Source organism: Theobroma cacao, chromosome 1, assembly GCF_053813885.1.
Source record: "Theobroma cacao isolate CCN51 chromosome 1, ASM5381388v1, whole genome shotgun sequence".
In the NCBI taxonomy this organism is placed as follows: Eukaryota; Viridiplantae; Streptophyta; class Magnoliopsida; order Malvales; family Malvaceae; genus Theobroma; species Theobroma cacao.
The window spans coordinates 33421302-33440797 of NC_142639.1; positions in this window are offsets into that span (position 1 = coordinate 33421302).

Genomic DNA, 19496 nt, shown 5'->3' on the forward strand with positions numbered 1-19496 from the left:
CTTAGAAATTGCTTAAAGTGACTAAGGTATCAAGACATTGTAAGTATCAATACCTCAAGCTTAAAATGCCTAAGAAACAACTTAAGGAAATAGAAGTTCTAAGATATCATTTGAAACTATTGAGATATCAACTTTGAAACTTAATTTCTAGAAGACAAGTGCTGATGTATCGAGACTTGAATGTGAATTATCAAGACATTGCCTCAAAAATGCCAAGTTTTGGAAAGCAAGTTCAAAAGTATCAACACCAAAGCTTAAAGGTATCAAGACTTCACTTTAGATTGCAAATTCCATAGAGCAAGTTCAAAAGTATTGAGAACTAAGCTTTCAAGTATTGAGACTTCATCTTCAGATTTCAATTTCCAGAGAGCAAGTGCCAGAGTATTGAGACTCATTTTCAAAGTATTGAGGCCTTGTCTTCAAAACTTCAAATTTTAAAGAGCAATTGTCCAAGAATCAATACTTGCTTGCCAAGTATTGAGACATCATTTTTAGACTTGATCTCCAGAGAGTAGACTACTATGTATCGAGACATGCTTTAGTTTGAGAAATGCCAAAGATAAACAAGTATCAAGACATACAACAAAGATATTGAGACCTCAGTTGATTTTGCCAATTAAAGTATAAAGACTTGTACCAAAGGTATTGATACCTCACATCATACAAGCCAAAAAAAGACATGATTTATGGCTATTTTTTCAAGCACACATCCCTAAATAGCTATTTTTTGACACCAATATATAAATAGAGGTCTAAGGCATGACTTTCAAGAGAGAAAACACTTGGAGAAGAATTTCCTAGCTAGAGTGAATGAACAACTAGAAAATTTCTCAAGAATCACTCTCACAATCTAGTGCTTCTCATTCTTTCTTACTTAAGCTTTAAATTCTTGTACTTTTTTTCAAGACTTCATTTTCTCATTGTATTTTTTGTTTTATTCAACCTATTTAGAGGCATTTAAGCTTTCATTTAACCTTCCTTGTAATCCATTGTAAAGGTTATACCTTAACCTAGAAAGGTAGTGTGAGAGTTTATACCTTAACTTAGAAAGGTAGTGCATTTGTGAGTGGTTATACCTTAACCAAGTGAAAAAGTAAAAGGGTTAAGTTTGATCCTTAAAAAGATTGGTGTAAAGGGTTAAGTCTAAGTCTTGAAAAGACTTGGTTGTAAAGGTTATTCTTGAGTATTGAAAAAGTAGTTTCATAGTGGATTTAAAAACTCCTTGATGATCTAAGGGAGAGGACGTAGTCATCGAAGCTGAACCTTTATAAATCTTTGTGTTTTCTTCTTGTTTGTTAAAATTGTTTTCCATTCTTATTGATTCCTTAAGTTCATTTTTGAATCACTTGCAAAAGAATTTCTACAATTTTATATCATTGTTTTCAAAGAAGTTTCTCAATCTTACTTTGACTAAAAGTGCCTTAATCCTCAAGATTTCAAAGGAATTTTTAAACTATTCAATTCACCCTTCTCTTGAGGTTTATCTTTTATGATAACATTCTAACAATTGGTATTAGAGCTTTAATCTCAATTTGTAGGTTTAAACACCTTAAGTAAAGATCCATTTGAAGCTCAAAACAATGACCTTGCAACCTAGAGCCATTCCCCGTTGATAAGGACAATTTATGGTAAGACCCTCTCTATTTAATGCTGATAATTACCCTTATGGGAAACAGAGGATGGAAATTTTCATCCAAGCCAATGATATAAATGTATGGACCATCATTTTAAAGGGTCCTCATATCCCCACCAAGCTTGTAGAAGATAGAATTGTTATTAAGACTAGAAAAGAATGGGGTGACAAAAATAAAAAGCTTATGCAACTTAATGCCATCAATACCCTCTATTGTACTTTAGGACTAGAAGAATTTAATAGAGTTTTCATGTGTGAAAATGCCAAAAAAGTATGGGATGCCTTAGAGACTCCATATGAAGGTACAAACCAAGTGAAAGAGTAAAAAATAGGATTACTCACCCTTGATTATGAGCTTAACTCAAATGTACAAGAAGTTCATAGACGTTATTATGGAAAGCACTTGGGAAACACTTCCTTAATGCATAATTGGTGAGGAAGTTGTTGTATAGCTTGCTTAAAGATTAAAGGCCTAAACTGATAACCATAGAGAAAGCAAGGAATTTAAATGCTCTTAAGCTAGATGAGCTAGTAGGCTCCTACTCACTTATGAGATATCCCTTAAGCATGAGAGTGAGAGAGATGATGCATTGAGGGAGGATACTAAAAGGAAAGGTATTACTTTTAAAGCTACGTATGATGAGGAAAAAAATAGTGTAGAAGATGAGAATGAAAAGGATGATGGAAAGATAGCTTTATTGACTAAGAAGTTTACTAGATTTTTGAGAAAAAAACAAGGTGGTAGAGGTAGAAGACCATTTAGAAGAAATACACTGAGAAAAAAAACAAGAAAACACAAGCCAAAAAGTGACCCCTAAAAAGACCACATCATTTTATATGAATGTAGAAAGCCAAGTCACACTAAATATGAATGCCTAAATGCCAAGAGAGCTATACAAGAAATCAAAAGAAGAAAGCAATGGTAGCCATTTGGAGTGATGAGGAAGAGTCCTAAAGTGAAGAGGATGAAAAAGTTGCCAATCTTTGCTTGTGGCCCTTAAAGACCCGAATGATGAAGAAGATTGCTTGAAATGCACAAGGAAAAGGAACATGGTACATTGACAGTGGATGTTAAAGACACATAATTGGTACCAAGGAGAAATTTGTAGAATTGAAAGTAAAAAAGGAAGATGTGACCTATGGAGATACCTCAAAAGGAAAAATTGAAGGAATTGGTACTATTACTTTTATGGACATGGACTTCATTGCAACAATTCTTAACAAAGGACAATAAATTATAGAGCCTCCTCTATTTAATGGTGAGAACTACATTTATTGGATAAATAAAAGAACTACTTATTGGATAAATAAAATAAAGTTCTTTGTTCAAGTCAACGATTATAAAGTTTGGAGGATAATTGATAATGGTCCATTCAAGATAACCAAGGAAATAAGTGAGTGTGATATAAGTGACTTAGATGTGTTATAACTCAATGCCAAAGACATGCACATTTTTTTAATGCATTTAGAGATAGGGAATACAATAGAATCTCTAAATATGAAAGTGTCAAAGAGGTATGGGAAAAACGAGAAGAGTTTTATGGGGTAACAAAGAAAGAAAAGAAATTAGAAGAAGAGCATTGTGCAAGCTCAACAAAGGACAAGGCAAAAAAAGAAGAAGAGTCAAACAAATTCTAATCCTCAATCCAAGAATCCAAGGTAAACTCCTTACTTTGTGAAACCATCTCATATTCATTTAATGAATTGCAAAATGTTTTTGAAGAATTAGCTTGTGAATTTGAGAAAATAAATTTGAGACACAAAGAAAAGATTTCAAAACTTAATGTTGAAAATAAATTTTTGACGAATGTAAAAATTGAATTGGAAAGGGAAAATAAAATGTTAAAATGGATTTTGAAACCTTTTAAAAGATTAAATGAGAATGTCTCTTGTAGATGTGCTGGAACAAGGAAGGACAAAATCTTAAAGATTGAGTGATCTCTAAGCACACAATGGAAAATGTGTGATTTCTATACTAAGAGCCATTTACTTTGATTGTGTTGATTCAACTAGGTTTCTTAAGTTATTTGCTTTTCTAAATTGAGAATTTGGTCTTCTATTCTTACTTGAATATTAAGTGCACAATTCTTTATCCACTATCTTGATCATGCAAAATTGATTTGATATAATACATGTTATAAATTGCAAAATCTTAGAGGAAGTGTGAGTTAAGCTTAAATATTTCACTATAATGAATATTTAATAAGTTTAAATATATATGCACTCATAATTTGTGAAAATGATTTCATATTATTCTTTTTAAGCTACTTGAACAACTTTATACTGCCATTTAAGACTTGTTTAAAAGTTTGAGTTGGTTAGAAATGGGCCTTATGTATATATGATCTTAAAAGTGGAAGCACATTAGTTGATCACCTTAGCTTATAGGTTATCTTAAATGACTTAAAATGTCAAATGAAACATAACCTATAGCTTGACTTTGCAATGAATGTCAAATGTGCTTTGCTTTAATACTCATTTCTTGAATAGTAACTATTACTATTGAATGATAACTGTGAATATTTTCATGAGTTAAGTGCTTTATTTTCAACATTTGATAATGTTGTCTCCATTAGCTTTTGATGATAATAAAATATTCTTATTCATTTGTGTCTAATATTTCTACTTGAGCGTGCAGGACAAAAATTATATGAAAATAATTAATCAATCATTCAAATGCACATATCAAAGAGCATAAGAATAAAGAAGTCATAATTGATCAATAAGACAGAAGCCCCTTAGTCAATTAATGAAGAGTTAGTCAACTAAGATTTAAATCAAGAGTTGGAGGGTTGAAAAGTATTGAGAAACAGAATCAACTTAGTCAACCAAGAAATAAGTTAGTCGACTAACTGCACACTACCAGAAACTAGGATTATAAGACAGAGACGGTTTAGTCGACTAAGATATCAGTTAGTCGACTAAGAACATTCTGCCAGAAAATTTGAATTATGCACTAGAGGACAGATTAACGACCAGAACTGTAACAAAACTGTTTCCAACTGTCAGAAACTGTTTAATACACTTTAGAGCTAATTTTTCAAGTATAAAAGAGGGTTCCAATGGCTAGAAATGCATTGTAGGCTTCCAAGAACACAAAAAAGAGCTGAAAAACTAGAAAACACTTACTGCTCATTTACTACACTGAACTCCCATCTTTGTAATTGTGATATGCACTTCACTTGTACCACTTAGATCAACTGTGTGATCATAGGTACACTCTCATTACTTCTCTCTTTGTATTCTTAGAGTGAGCAAGTCACTCTAAGGGATTGATTCAAGCTAGGATTGCTTGATTGGGTATAAGTTCTAACTTAGTCTTGAAAAGTTAGGTGTTGGGTTTTAGTTGATCTTGGTAAAAACTATCGTGAAAGGTTTTGGCTAAACCTGGTAAAAGCCATTGTAAAGCTTGGTGAAAGCTTATGAATTTCACCTTTTATAGTGGATTGATTTGAAAAATCCTTAGTTGAATAATCAAGGTAATGGATGTAGGTCTTGGACTGAACCGCTCTAAATTCCTACGTATTATCTACTCTGTTTTTATTTTCATTGCTCTTTAAATTAGTTCTTTATCTTGCCAAGAGCCAAAAAGTGCTATTCACCCCCCTTCTAGCACGTGTATTTAGAACCAACAAGTGGTATCAGAGTCTAACCCCTGTTATTAAGGTCTAACAACCTGGGAAAGATCCAAATGGCTCTACAAAAATTAGTAGTTGTTGAGGGACAATCAACAAACAGATCACCTCTGTTTGATAGCTCTAACTATCCTTATTGGAGCACTAGATGTCAATATATATTAAGGTAATTGATTATGAGATGTGGGATGTCATAACTGATAGACTATTCATTCCTTTAACTTTAAATGTAGTGACAAATGAGATGATCCCTAAGCCAAAGTCTGAATGGACCGAGGTTGAAACTAAAAGAGTCTAGACCAATTTTAAGGTAATCAACATGTTGCATTGCGCCTTAACTCCTACCGAATTCAATAAAGTATTAAGTTGTACCACAACAAAACAAGTGTGGGATAAACTTAGGATTATCCATGAAAGGACTTCTCAAGTCAATGAGTCCAAGATAGCCCTCTTGACCCAAAATTATGAAATGTTTAAGATGGAGCCTGGTGAAGATATCACTAGCATGTTAGATAGATTCACAAACATCACAAACAAATTAAGTCAACTAGGCAAACCAATTCCTAAGCATAAAGTTGTTAAAAGACTTCTTAGAAGCCTACCCAAGAATTAAAAGCTTAAGGTGATAGCAATCCGAGAAGCAAAGGACCTAAATATCATAACTTTGAATGAAATTTGTGGCTCTCTCCTTACTTATGAGCTAGAACTCAAGGAAGAAGAAGAGGAAGATAGTACGGAAGCAAAAGAAAAGAAGAAGAGCATCACCCTAAAAGCCAATATTCTTGAAGAAGAACTTGATGAGCTATCATGTGATAATGATGATGAACTAGCACTGGTTGCTAGAAGATTCAGAAAACTGATGGGCAAAAGAAATCAGAGACTAGCTAGAAAAGGGTTTAAAAAAGATCAAGGTTCTTCCTGGAGAACCAGAAACAAAACTGACTTTAACAAAAAGGAAAAACTAACTTGCTTCGAATGCAAGAAGCTTGGACATTTCAAGTCTGAATGCCCCTTGCTGATAGAAGAAACTCCAAAGAGAAACAAGAAATCAAAGAAGGCAATGGTGGCAACAACTTGGTCAAACAGTGACACGTCAAGTTTTGAAGCTGAGGACGAAAAAGCTGAAGAAAGAGCAAACTTGTGTTTGATGGCACGGGATGATGAATCTGAGGTATCCTCATCTCCTTGCAATATTTCTATTGATGAACTTCAGGATGAATACGAATGTTTATATGATGAATTTGAGAAACTTGTTTTGAAAATCAAGACCTTAAATAAAAAGTCTGCATCTCTAGAATCAAATTTGGATAAGATCAAACTTGACTTTGATTTTGTTTTTGAACAAAGAAACTTTCTGCAAATTGAATTGGAGCACTCAAAAACAGACTTTGAAAATCTAAAATTGGAGTTGGAAAGTAAAACTAAAATCTTATAAAAGCTAAGTGAAGAAAATTCAGCACTCAAATGTTTGAAAAATGAAACTCCAAAAAGAAATGTTTACTACAAGAAAAATTCTGCTAATGCATCATCTAGGTGTTATATTTGTGATAAAATTGGCCATTTATCCTATGATTGTAATAGAAAAAGCAATGTGCAGAAAATAAGAAAAATATGGGATCTAAAAGGATCGTATGTTGCTGCTAACAATCAAGGACCCATCAAGGTATGGGTACCTATAAAGAAAAACTGAATATTTGTTTTGTAGGTTGAGCTGCATTGAAAAGATACATGTTCAAAAGCTCAACTCAAGAAGAAGTAGCCTTGGTATATGGACAGTGGCTACTCAAGGCACATGACAAGAAATGAAATGCTATTTGCACAGCTAGACAAGAAAAAGGGAGAAACCGTATCCTTTGGTGATGATTCAAAAGGTAGAATTCATAGCATAGGAACGGTTGGTAAGAACTCTCAAACTCAAATTAGTCATGTGTTGTTGGTCAAAGGTTTGAAACATAATTTATTAAGCATTAGTCAATTGTGTGACAAAAGATTTAAGGTATGTTTAGACTCAATCAAATATGAAGTGATAAACATAAGCACTAATAAAGTCTCATTTATAGGAAGAAGATTAAAGAAAATGTATGTTGAATTTCTTGAGGATCTTGAAATGGATTGTGAAATATGTCTTGTGGCAAATGCTGAAAATGATAGTTGGTTATGGCATAGGAGGTTGAGACATGTGAGCATGCATACCATGTCTAAGTTGATTAAAAAAAAATTTAGTTGTTGGACTACCAAATCTTAAATTTGAAAATGATAAGATATGTGATGCTTGCCAACTAGGAAAACAAGTTAGAACATCCTTTAAAACCAATAAAGTTGTTTCCACATCTAGACCTCTTGAATTGCTGCACATTGATCTATTTAGCCCAATAAGTACAACTAGTCTAGGAGAAAAATCTTATGGCTTTGTAATAGTTGATGACTACTCTAGGTATACTTAGGTTTACTTTCTTGCTCATAAGAATGATGCTCTGCCAGCATTTATAAGTCATTGTATGAAGGTTGAAAATGAAAAAGGACTAGTTATAATTAGTATTAGTAGTGATCATGGAGGTGAGTTTGAAGGAGATGAATTTGAGAATTTTTGTAATGAAAAGGGGTTGGATCATAATTTTTTTGCACCTAAAATAGCCTAGCAAAATGGAGTTGTAGAGAGAAAAAATCGAACCTTGAAGCAAATGGCTCGAACTATGTTGTGTGAGAATAATTTACCAAAATACTTTTGGGCAGAAGCTGTTAACACAGCAGCTTATATTTTTAATAGAGTGTCTATAAGAGCCACGATATCAAAGACTCCATATGAACTTTACAAGGGTAGGAAACTAAATATCTCTCACCTTAGGAGCTTTAGCTGTAAGTGTTTTGTATTGAACAATGGTAAACAACCTTTAGGAAAGTTTGATGCAAAGAGTGATGAAGCTATATTTTTAAGATATGCATTAAACTCAAAAGCCTATGAGTCTTCAATAAAAAATCTTTGACGGTTGAAGAATCCATCCATGTAGTTTTTTATGAACCCAATACCTTATAAAAGGAAATTTCTAATGATGAAAATGATACGGATGTCCTTGAAAAACAAACGGAAGAGATGAGTTTAGATGATGAGAAAAATAGTGAAGAAAATACCCTATGTAGAGAAACTGAACCTCTACCCATAGAAACTCTACAAAGAACTGAAAATCAGCATAATGACCTTTCAAGGAGTTGGAGATATGCAAAGGACCACCCACAAGAACTAATCATAGGTGATAATTCACAAGGTGTTAAAACTAGGAGAGCAACAAGAGAGATGTAAGACCCCAACCTCTATAGGCTTGTAACTAAGCATAGATGTAATAATACGAGCTACGGGTAATTTCGTCATTTCCTTAGGAAGCCCATAAAAGTAAGATTTTTAAACAATATTGTGGTCTAAGTAGGCCTAAGGCATAAATGGATGGTGAAATTAGGGGTAAAATGGAAAGGAAACCAAAATTTTGATGATTTTCACGATAGGGGTAAAATGGTCATTTTTTACCTCGAGTTAAAATTTTATGTTTTCATGAACCCGAGTATGTTTAGACCATTATGGACCTTATCCCAGTGTCAAAAGAATAAAAAGATTGCATAAAAGATTGGAGGAGAGTAAGTTAATTGGTGGAGAGGCAATTTGGTAATTTTAAGGGAATGGATAAGTTTGGCCTATAAATACTTTCTTCCAGTAGCTTCTTCTCCCATTTTTCAGCAGCTTGTCTTCTTCTTCTTTTTCTCTCTCACGTTTCTTCAAAACCTCCATGGAAGCTTAATATGTAGCTTGCAAAATTTTATCTTTCTAGCTCTAGTTTTCATACTTTTGAGCCCTTTTGACTAGAACCCTTGTATTCTTTCACTCTTTCACTTCAAAACCCTTGGTAAAGCTTATTTCGATACTTTCTCTCACTAGTTGGGCATTCTAGACAGAGAAAAAGAGAGTTACCCCATTGATTTGAAAGCAATTGGAAGAGAATTTGACTACAAAAGAGCCCTAGGGTAAGTGATGAATTAAGCTTGGTTTTTAGTTGTGAATAATGGCTGGTAATTGAGAGTATGAGCTGTTTTATTGTTCGGTATGTTCATTACTTTTTATTGATTAAGATAGTGAACATAGATAGCCATTTAATGTGGCAATTGAAAGCTAGCTAAGAGATAGCTTTTAGGTTTCATAGTGTGTGAATTGACCTATTGCTTATGCTAATGTGATCCTAGGTTCTAAGGAAGCCCTATCATCTCATTTGGACAATTAAGGGAATTGGAGTCATCTAAAGGCTCTACAATCAATCGCTGAGTGGATTGCTTATCAAAATTGTTTTAAGAATATGATTGTTTTGTACAAAGTGTTTGAATGATTTTATACAACTTTTCTCAAAAAAATGAATGCCTTGGGAACAAGCTCTTGAGAAATGGTTTATGTTATGACATGTGGTTATTATGGATTTCTATGTGGCTGCATTATGTTGATATACATATAAGTTTGAATATAGTGTTGTGTAATTATATTGACTCGACTATGTACGAGTAGGGAGTGCGCATAAGCCAAGGATGACCCGGTTATGTGCGAGTAGGGAGTGCGCATAACCCGGTGATGACCCAATCATGTGCTAGTAGGGAGTGCACATGAGCTGGTGATGATGATGATGTGATGGTGTGCATGATGATGATGGGATAATGTGCATGATAATGATGGGTATATGTATACATATATACATATGTAAATATGTGTGTTATAGGAAATTTATGAGTAATGGTATATGGTTGTAATGCATGTGAAACTTGACATGCTAAACTTTGGAAAATTATCATGTGTTTCATGTTGGTTTGGACATTTCAGCAGGGTGGTTTTTCTTTGGGAGAAAAGGGAAATTTTTCATTGGTGCCCTGTATTTCGCTGCAGCGAGAAACTCTCGATTTTGAGAACCTTCACCAGAACTGGTTCTCGCTGCAGCGAGAATGAATTTTGCTGCAGTGAGATAGTCATTGTAGCTTCTCGCTGCAACGAAAAAGAATCTCGCTGCAGCGAGAAACTCTTTGTTTCATTAGCTGAATTTCGCTGCAGCAAGAAACCTTCTGTTTCTAGGGTACAATTTCACTGTAGCGAAAAAACCTTCTGTTTTTGTCTCCTATCTAGTCCAATTGCTACCCTATGTTTCACTTCTTTGCTACCATATCGGAGCATGGACTTCCAACATTAAGGACTAAATGAGTTAAGTTTAAAATGAGGAGGTTTAGTGAGAAATCCTCGGCCAGTTGAGAAACCCTTGTTCGGCTAATAACTTAATCCCAATGTCGCTGCAACGAAACGTTCTGCTACAGCGAAGATTCGTTGTCGTATTTGACTTGCTTGTGTATTATTAAAGCTTTCATTCTTCAAATGGTTCGTTATGTATGGATTCATGATTTTCAAATGATTAATCATTTAAGGGCTTGATGAGGGGTTTTTAATAAGAACAAAAACAAATTACATTGTTTTGAAAAAGAATGCATCATGATTTCGTTAAAGATTTCTTATGGTATGCTTGTTCCCTTCCTTGTTCACTCACTGGGTTTATACTCACCATTTTCAACTTCATGTTTTTAGATCATGAGGCAGCCGGTAACTAGGACAAGGTGTCATTGTAGACTTGTATCCATCTTTTGGTAGGTGTCTCGGCATTCAGTAGCTGTAAATTTGTTCGAGTCCCTTCACTAGAAGTCGAGTATTATTTTGTTGTGTATAGACGAACCTAATGTAAATTGTTAAGATACATGTTGTAGACAATGTATATACACTTGTTTGGTATGCCAGTATGAGATGGCAATGTGTAGTATTATTTTGAATTCTAAGTTATGAAATATGACTTAGCAGTTTATGATGGAATAATAAACATGTCAGATTAATAAGCTTGCTTGGGCTTAGTGGACTATGTCCATTGGGCCCATGCACCGGTCATGGCTCCGAATTTGGGTTGTGACAAGAGAATTATGAGTTTTCGGCTTTCATATCTCAAATTGAGCCTAAAACATTTGAGGAAGTAGAAAAAGAGGAAAGATGGATATTGGCTATGCAAGAGGAACTTGATCAATTTAAAAGAAACCATGTATGGTCATTAGTCTCTAGGCCTAGAAACCACCCTATTGTTGGAACAAAATGGGTGTTTAGAAACAAGGTAGATGAGCAAGGGAATGTAGTTAGAAATAAAGCTAGGTTGGTAGCTCAAGGATATAACCAAGAGGAAGGAATAGACTATGATGAAACCTTTGCACCGGTTACTAGGATAGAAGCTATAAGATTGTTGCTTGATTTTGCATGTTTTATGAACTTTAAGTTATTTCAAATGGATGTAAAGAGTTCTTTCTTAAATGGTTTCATCTGAGAAGAAGTTTATGTTGAGCAACGTCTCAATTTTGAGGACTATGAAAAGCCAGATCATGTTTTCAAACTTCACAAAGCCTTGTATGGATTGAAACAAGCTCCTAGAGCTTGGTATGAGAGGCTTTCAAAAATTTTGGTTGAAAAAGGCTAGGTTAAAGGTAGTATTGATACAACATTATTTATCAAAACATATTTAAATGATTTAATTGTTGTTCAAATTTATGTGGATGACATTGTGTTTGGTGGAACTAATGAGGCTTTATGCAAGAATTTTGCTAAAGAGATGCAGGGAGAATTTGAGATGAGCATGATGGGTGAGCTGAAGTACTTTCTTAGGCTTCAAATCAAACAAAGTGAGAAAAGAATCTTCATCAACCAAGAAAGATACACTCAAGACATGCTCAAAAGGTTTGATATGCTAAAGCTGAAATCAATTTGTACACCAATGAGTCCATCCATCAAACTTGATTTAGATGAAAAAGGAAAATATGTTGATCAAAAGCTCTATAGAGGTATGATCGGATCACTTCTTTATTTAATAGCCAGTAGGCCTGATATACAATTTAGTGTGTGTTTATGTGCTTGTTTTTAATCTCAACCCAAAAAATCACACATGACTGCTGTTAAAAGAATTTTTAGATACCTCATAGACACACAAACTTAGGCATATGGTACCCTAGAGAATCATCTTTTAGCTTAGTTGGATATTCAGATACTGATTTTGCTGGCAGCAAAATAGATAGAAAGAATACTAGTAGAACCTGCTAGTTTCTAGGTAACATGCTTGTGTCATGGTCTAGCAAAAAGCAAAATTCAATAGCTCTGTCTACAACTGAAGCAGAATATGTGTCTCTAGGTAACTGTTGTGCTCAAATCTTGTGGATTAAACAACAACTAAAAGATTATGGAATGTCAATGAATAACATACCAATATATTGTGACAATACAAATGCAATCAATATTTCAAAAAATCCTGTGCAGCATTCTAGGACTAAGCATATTGAGATTAGGCACCATTTTGTTAGAGATCACATAGTGAAAGGTGACATTAAAATTGAGTTTGTAAATACATTACATCAATTAGTTGACATCTTCATAAAACCCTTAAATAAGGATAGATTTTGTGAGATTAGAATAAATTTAGGAATGGTTAGTATGCAGGAGTTTTAGGAAAAATTTTAAAATTTTCTCAAAAAGACAATAGGCACTTAGTCAACTAAGAGTGTTCTGTCACTTTAAATAATAAGACTCAGTTAAGTTAGAAAGAAAAAGAATAAAATAGTGAATAGGAGTAGTATATCGATTGAAGAAAATGGGTAGAAAATACTGTTTGATGAAAAATAAATAAGAGGCAAAATTTGAATTTTGAACAGGAGAAAACTTGACAATATTTAAGGGGGAGGCAGATGATTTTTGGAGAAATTAAACTACCCATTAACTCATTTCCTCTACATTTTCTCTCCTCTGAAACCGACCCACCCAAAACTGAAACCCTCTCCACTCAGATTTTCAAAACCCTCGATCAGGATTCTCTTAAATTCAAAATGGAAATAACCTCTTTGACCAAAGAGATTGTTGAGAAGAAGAAAGAAAAACGGCCATTGGAAGAAGGCATGCAAGTAGAAACACAGAAAACGAAATAAAAAATTAGGTTTGCATCGATGAGTGAGAAATTTGAAAAATCACAAAAGGAAAAGGAATAGAAAACAAAGAAGAAGAAAAAGAAGGGAAAATCATATAAGAAAGGTAACACCTCATCTTCTAAGTTTAGGAACAAAGTACATGAAGATAGATACAAGAAATTAGAGAATGCCCCCATTACTTGTGAAAAATACATTGATTGGGATAGTTTTAATAAAACTCCAAAACTTCGAACAAGTCTATCTGATTATTTTGAGGAATTAAAACTGAAGCAGTATAGTACTTTTAAGAATCGATCCTACAGTGCTAGTCTGGTTAAAGAGTTTTATGCAAGTATTGCGTTAAAAAAGGAGGAACTTGAAGATTCTGATGATTATCTTGATGATGGCCTGAATGGGTTTTTAAATGGAAAAGAGTTTACTATAACTGCTGCTGATCTAAGGAATTTACTTAAAGTCTAATGTGAGGAAGAAGAGTTTGAATTCCCTGAAAATTGTGACCCATCCTCCTTGTGAGAAATAATTACAAGGAGGAAAGAAAAATACTCCTCTAAAAGTAATGCCAGATTGATTACCAGTCCTCAAATTAGGATTTTGCATTACTTTATAGCAGCAAACATTCATGGTAGAAATGGTAGTTTTAGCTACATTAGCCTTCAGGACTTATGGCTAATAGAGCATGCATTCAATGCTACTCCCCTAAATCTAGGTCAATTTATGGTTGAAAGGATGAGAATAGCCTATACAGGAGACAAGATAAATCTACCATATGGGAATGTCATCACTTCTTTATTACAGAAGAAAGGAATTTGGACTAAAAGGTATGAAATGGACCTGGTAAAGAGTAGAGACCAAGCTATCTACTTAGGTAGTTTACCAAAGATGGGTTACAAGTTAGATGAAGAAACTTTTGTTAAATCACCCAAGGTCTTTGCAATACCAGCACAGACAGAGCCAACACCCTCACCATTTTCCAGTGAAATGATTTTTAATTTGTTGATGAGAATAAATGGGAAGCTTATAGAATAATCTGCAAAAATTGTGAAAATGGAAGAAAGACTTGCAGAGATTGAAAATATGATAAAGGAAAAAGGGAAATCCACTACTGAGGCTGCAGCTGAAGACACTTCAGCAACTCAAAGCCCAGTACCAGTAGGGGAGGCTGCTAAAGGCTTTACCTTCCCAACTGAGACCTTTAGAGGCCCTGCTCCTCAAAATAAAGATGTTGAACTAGTGATTAGCCTTGAAGCTGAGCTTGAGAAGGAAAATGGATCAGATAAGGGGACTGAAGTTCTTGGATCTCTTGATGGCACCTCTCAACATTTTCAGAATCCATAACCAAAACCTCAACCATCTCCTCCACATTCTGAAGAAGTTTCAATCATGGGTCTTTTTCATCAAATGATTCATGAGAAGCAAGTTGAGAAAGAGCTTAAGCAAAAACAAAGCAAGCCACATCTGCACTAGTACAAACAGTAGAGAAGCAGCTTGGGAAAGAAAAAAAGAAAACTACTACAGCTCCACAGACTAAACCAAAACCTCTTGGTAAAGGCGTCAAGAGAATGGCAATCAAGACCAAATTCCTCAAACGAAGGAATTCCTCTAGAATTACTGAAAATGATAGACCAACACCTGTCTCTTCTCCTCAAGAACCCTTGCAAGTTTCTGACAAATCCTCACCTGAACTGTCAAGCCCAACTCTATTATATATTTGCCATGTCATTCATGTATTTGATAGCCTGTCTACATACTTGGATGCCTCGAAGAATCATTAAAAGTCGGTATCGTACCTAGTGGTACAATTAAGTTGATTAAAACCTCGAACTAGTTTGAATAGAGATTTTAGGATGTATTTGAGAGTTATTGAATTTTAAAATGTCTTAATATGATGATTCAGAATTCAAGGATTGATTTGGAGTTAATTTGGAAACTTTCATAACATAGGGGCAAAATGGTCATTTTGCCACCCAAGGGAAAAATTGGAATGTTGGATGATATTTTGACTAAATTTGATTAATTAGAGCATTATTTGAATTTGAGAAGTGAAAAATTTCAATTTCGATATTTTTTCGAACATAGGGGCAAAACGGTCATTTTTACTTGTCCATGAGGACGAAATTAGAAATTTTGGAATTTTATACCACCATGACACTTGTCAAACCCATGAATTTCACTTTTTTTTTTAAGTGAGAGATTATATGTGGTGGGAATGAAATGCTTAATTATTAAGTTTTTAAACACGAACCAATTAAAAGGTGACAAGTGTTAAGCTTTAATATTATTTTAATTGCTTATATAAACTCACTTAAAAACCTCACATTCTCACTCTTATGGCCGGCCAAGCAAGGGAACAAAGAGAAAAAGAGAAGAACAAACCCTAGGAAGGAAAAATCTAAGAGAAATTGTTGGATTTCAAGGAATCAAGCAAGTAAAGGTAAGATTTTTTTATTTTAGCCTGTGAGCTACCTTTCCCATGCATTCTTTTTCATTCTCCATGGCTGAAATTCAAGTTTTCAAGAGGGAACCTTTGCTGGCCAAACCTAGAGAGAGAAGTTATGGTGATGAATTTTGCTAGATTTCATAATATCCTAGTGTTTTTAGTCATTTTGTGATGTTTGGAAGGAAAAACAAGCAAGAAAATCACATGTTCTTCAACCACCCTCATTTGGCCGAATTTTCTATAAGGCATGTTGATGATAGATTTGGTTGTAATTCATGTTATTTAGCTAGGAATTGATGAATTATGATGTTGGATATCGAAACCGGTTATTGAAAAGTATAGTTCCTTTAGAAAATGGCTTGATGGAAACTAAGAAAATCATAGTAAATGGACTTGGATTTGATTCCTAATGATATATATGGATTTATGAGACTGTGTAGACATTGATTAGTATGTTAGTTCGGAATCAGAATGAATTTCGAAAAATAGTGAAGTTAGTCAAAAATCAAGTTCATTGTAATGCTTTGGTGTATTAGATTATTGGAAGTGTAATGAATATATTTGGAGTTGAATAGGATGTTTTGGTTAAATTAATGGTGTATAGTTCGAATTAGGTCAAATACAAATTCAATCCGATCATAATTGAACCCACGTAGAACATTATTTTTAAGTGATTATTTGGATAATTCTCATTCAATTTCATGCATTCATATAGAGCCTGAATAAGTTTTATAACAGTTTGGCACAAATATATTGAATTACGTGTCGTGTATTATGTATAAGTGGTGAGCCCTTTGATAAGGGCAAAGATATTGTACCCAAGGACCAATAATAGGAGTAGTCCAAACTCCCGCTATTGTGAGTAATCAGATGTTCATCTTAATTATCTAAAGTGGTTTATACTTGTTTTAAGATTTAAAGAATAAGGCACTTAATTTGCAAATTATTATGTTTTACATTTTAAATGTTGGTTAAATGAATGAGATTTATAAATTATTCTGAAACTAAATGTTGATTTTTGAAATAGAGTAAGTGGAGGCTATACATTCGTATTATATATATATACATGATTTGAATTGATGGCTTATGAAATTGTGGTAGCATGAATGGCTGAAATTGTGGTTTTGTGAATTATATAAATTGTTTTGTCTTACATTGACAGGTTGGATAGTACTATATTAGCCATGTTATGTTGTCGAAATTTTATTGATTTGGTGGGTTATGTATTTAGCTTACTGCAGTGGGTGGGTTTTCGTGGACCAACCTATTAGACGAGTACGGTAAACCCCATTATATTTACCTTAGTACGAGGGGCGTGGAGGGTATCTCCTAAGGTAAAGTTTAGAGTTCACTTCACGCCGAACCACCACGTGAAAGTGAAACTCAGCCAACGCTAAGGAAGGACTATGTTTTTAAACATGAAAACATGTTTTATGTGTATATATCGTTTTAACAGCCTTGGCGGACCCGGTTGGATGCCCGAGCCAAGGTGTCACCGAGAATAAATTTTGGCATGAGCCAAGTTTTAAGAGAGTCATAAGCCTTACTGATTATTTTTGTTGAAATGTAATTGTTTTATATGAATTGAAATGAGTTTTGAATATTATGATGGGATGATTTAACTATCTCTATTCACTTGGCTTTAGATGTTATAGATGAATTTTGCTTACTTACTGGGTTTATAAAAACTCAGCCTTTCTTTTCACCCATTTTAGGCTCAAGACAGTCTGTAGACAGTCAATTTTATCGAGGATTGCTTTTGGATTTGCATCCTTAGAAATCGAAGGTCTACAATCTTGCATATTTTCATCTATATCGAGGCCCATATGTCATTATAGAATATTTTCATATACCTGGTTTAGTGTGTTATTATACATATGAATTTATTTTCCTCTTATGCTACAAAAATTATTTATGCAGGATTCTATAAATATTGTTTTATAAGAAAATAAAATATTTTATTTAATATTTTTATTTAGTTTGATTAGCCATAATTTCATTTTAATGGATGATTTAGATTACTAAAATTATTTTAAAATAAAAAATGTATATTTTTCGATCGTATGTTGTATTTTTACCAAGTTTCAAAATTTTTGAGTAAAAATGACCAAAATACCTCTATGTGGCAAAAATTATTTTTTTGTTTGTTTTGATTTAAAAATAGTTTATATTCCTTTAAAACATGATATTTAGTAACTATTACTTATAGAAGAGACGTAAAATTGATGCAAGAGCCTTGTGAGGTTTCGATTGACATTCCGGGTAACGAATGTCTATCGAGACATCGCGACGGATGTCATAGGCTCGAAGGGAGTACTGGGTCGCGACATTTTGGTTGGTATCAGAGCTTTTGGTTTTAAATTAATTTAAAAACTATAGTGTCAATGTGGCCCAAAGTTAGATTAGATTGAGTTGAATGCATACAATTGCATATAGAACCTAAAGTTGTCTAAATTCATTTTGTCTCTTCTTATAGATCATTATGCCTCCTCGACGTGGACACCCACCTCTCTCTAGATCAGTTGGAAGGGGGAGAGGTTGTTCTTAATATCGTCAGCCAGATCTTATAGAGAGAGAATTGGTTGCGTCTACTTTTCGGGTAGCACCTGCTGCTGAACAGATTAAGACACCTCCGTATCCTCCACCTCCTCCACCACCTACTAGTATTCCTGCCATGTCTCTTAAGGCAGTTCAAGCATTGACAGCTTTTCTCACTGCTATTTTTGGCCAAGCTCAGACTAGTCAAGCTCCTCCTTCTATTCCTCCGACCGCTCCTTCAGTGCCACCACCACCCCCACCTCTTGTTCCACCATAAGTACCTGATGTCTCCATTTCTAAAAACTTAAGAAGGTTAGGCAACTCGGTTGCATTGCTTTTACAAGTGATCTGGACGCAAACGCAACTAAGGACTGGATCATTCAAGTATCGAAGACAGTAACTGATATGAAACTAGAAGATGATATGAAACTGATGGTGGCCACTAGATTGCTTGAGAAGAGGGTTCGTACTTGGTGGAACTCAGAGAAATCTCGTTCTACTACTTCTTTGACCCGGTTGAATTGTTTGTAAGAGTTCGACAGCCAGTATTATACTTATTTTCATCAAAAGGAAAAGAAAAAGGAATTCTTGAGTCTGAAATATGGGAGTTTGATAATAGAGGAGTATGAGGCTCTTTTTAACGAGCTAATGTCTTATGTGCCTGATCTGGTGAAGATTGAGCAAGATCAGGTTAATTACTTTGAGGAAGGGCTCCAGAATGAAATCAAAGATTGTATGACAGTAACGGATAAGGAGCCGTATAAAGAGGTTGTGCAGATGGCTCTACCGATTGAGAAATTCACGACTGAGAATAGAAGAATTTGGGTCGAGTTTGCCAAAAGGAAGAATCTGAATATATCTTCCAGCCAACCCCCGAAAAAGGGCAAAAATTCATTTGCTTCAAGGAACGCTACCATTTCTTCAGTAGCATTTACCCGACCCCTATCTCTACAGTTGTAGTATAAGTCTTCTAGATTCAGTAGATCAATGACGAGTGCTCTTGGGAAGAGTTTTGGGAGTTTTGACAGATGCCAAAATTATGAAAGATTTTATACCGGGCAGTGTAGAGAGCATGTACGGTGTTTTCAGTGTGGTCAGCAGGGTCACATGAGGAGTGCTTGTCCGCAGTTAGAATGAGCTACTACAGTTGTTTCATCTCCCCAGGCTCGCATAGATATTCAGAGGAGAGATTCTTTTGGGTCATAATCGAGAAAGGGTGTAGCGATGCGGTCCGATGTGG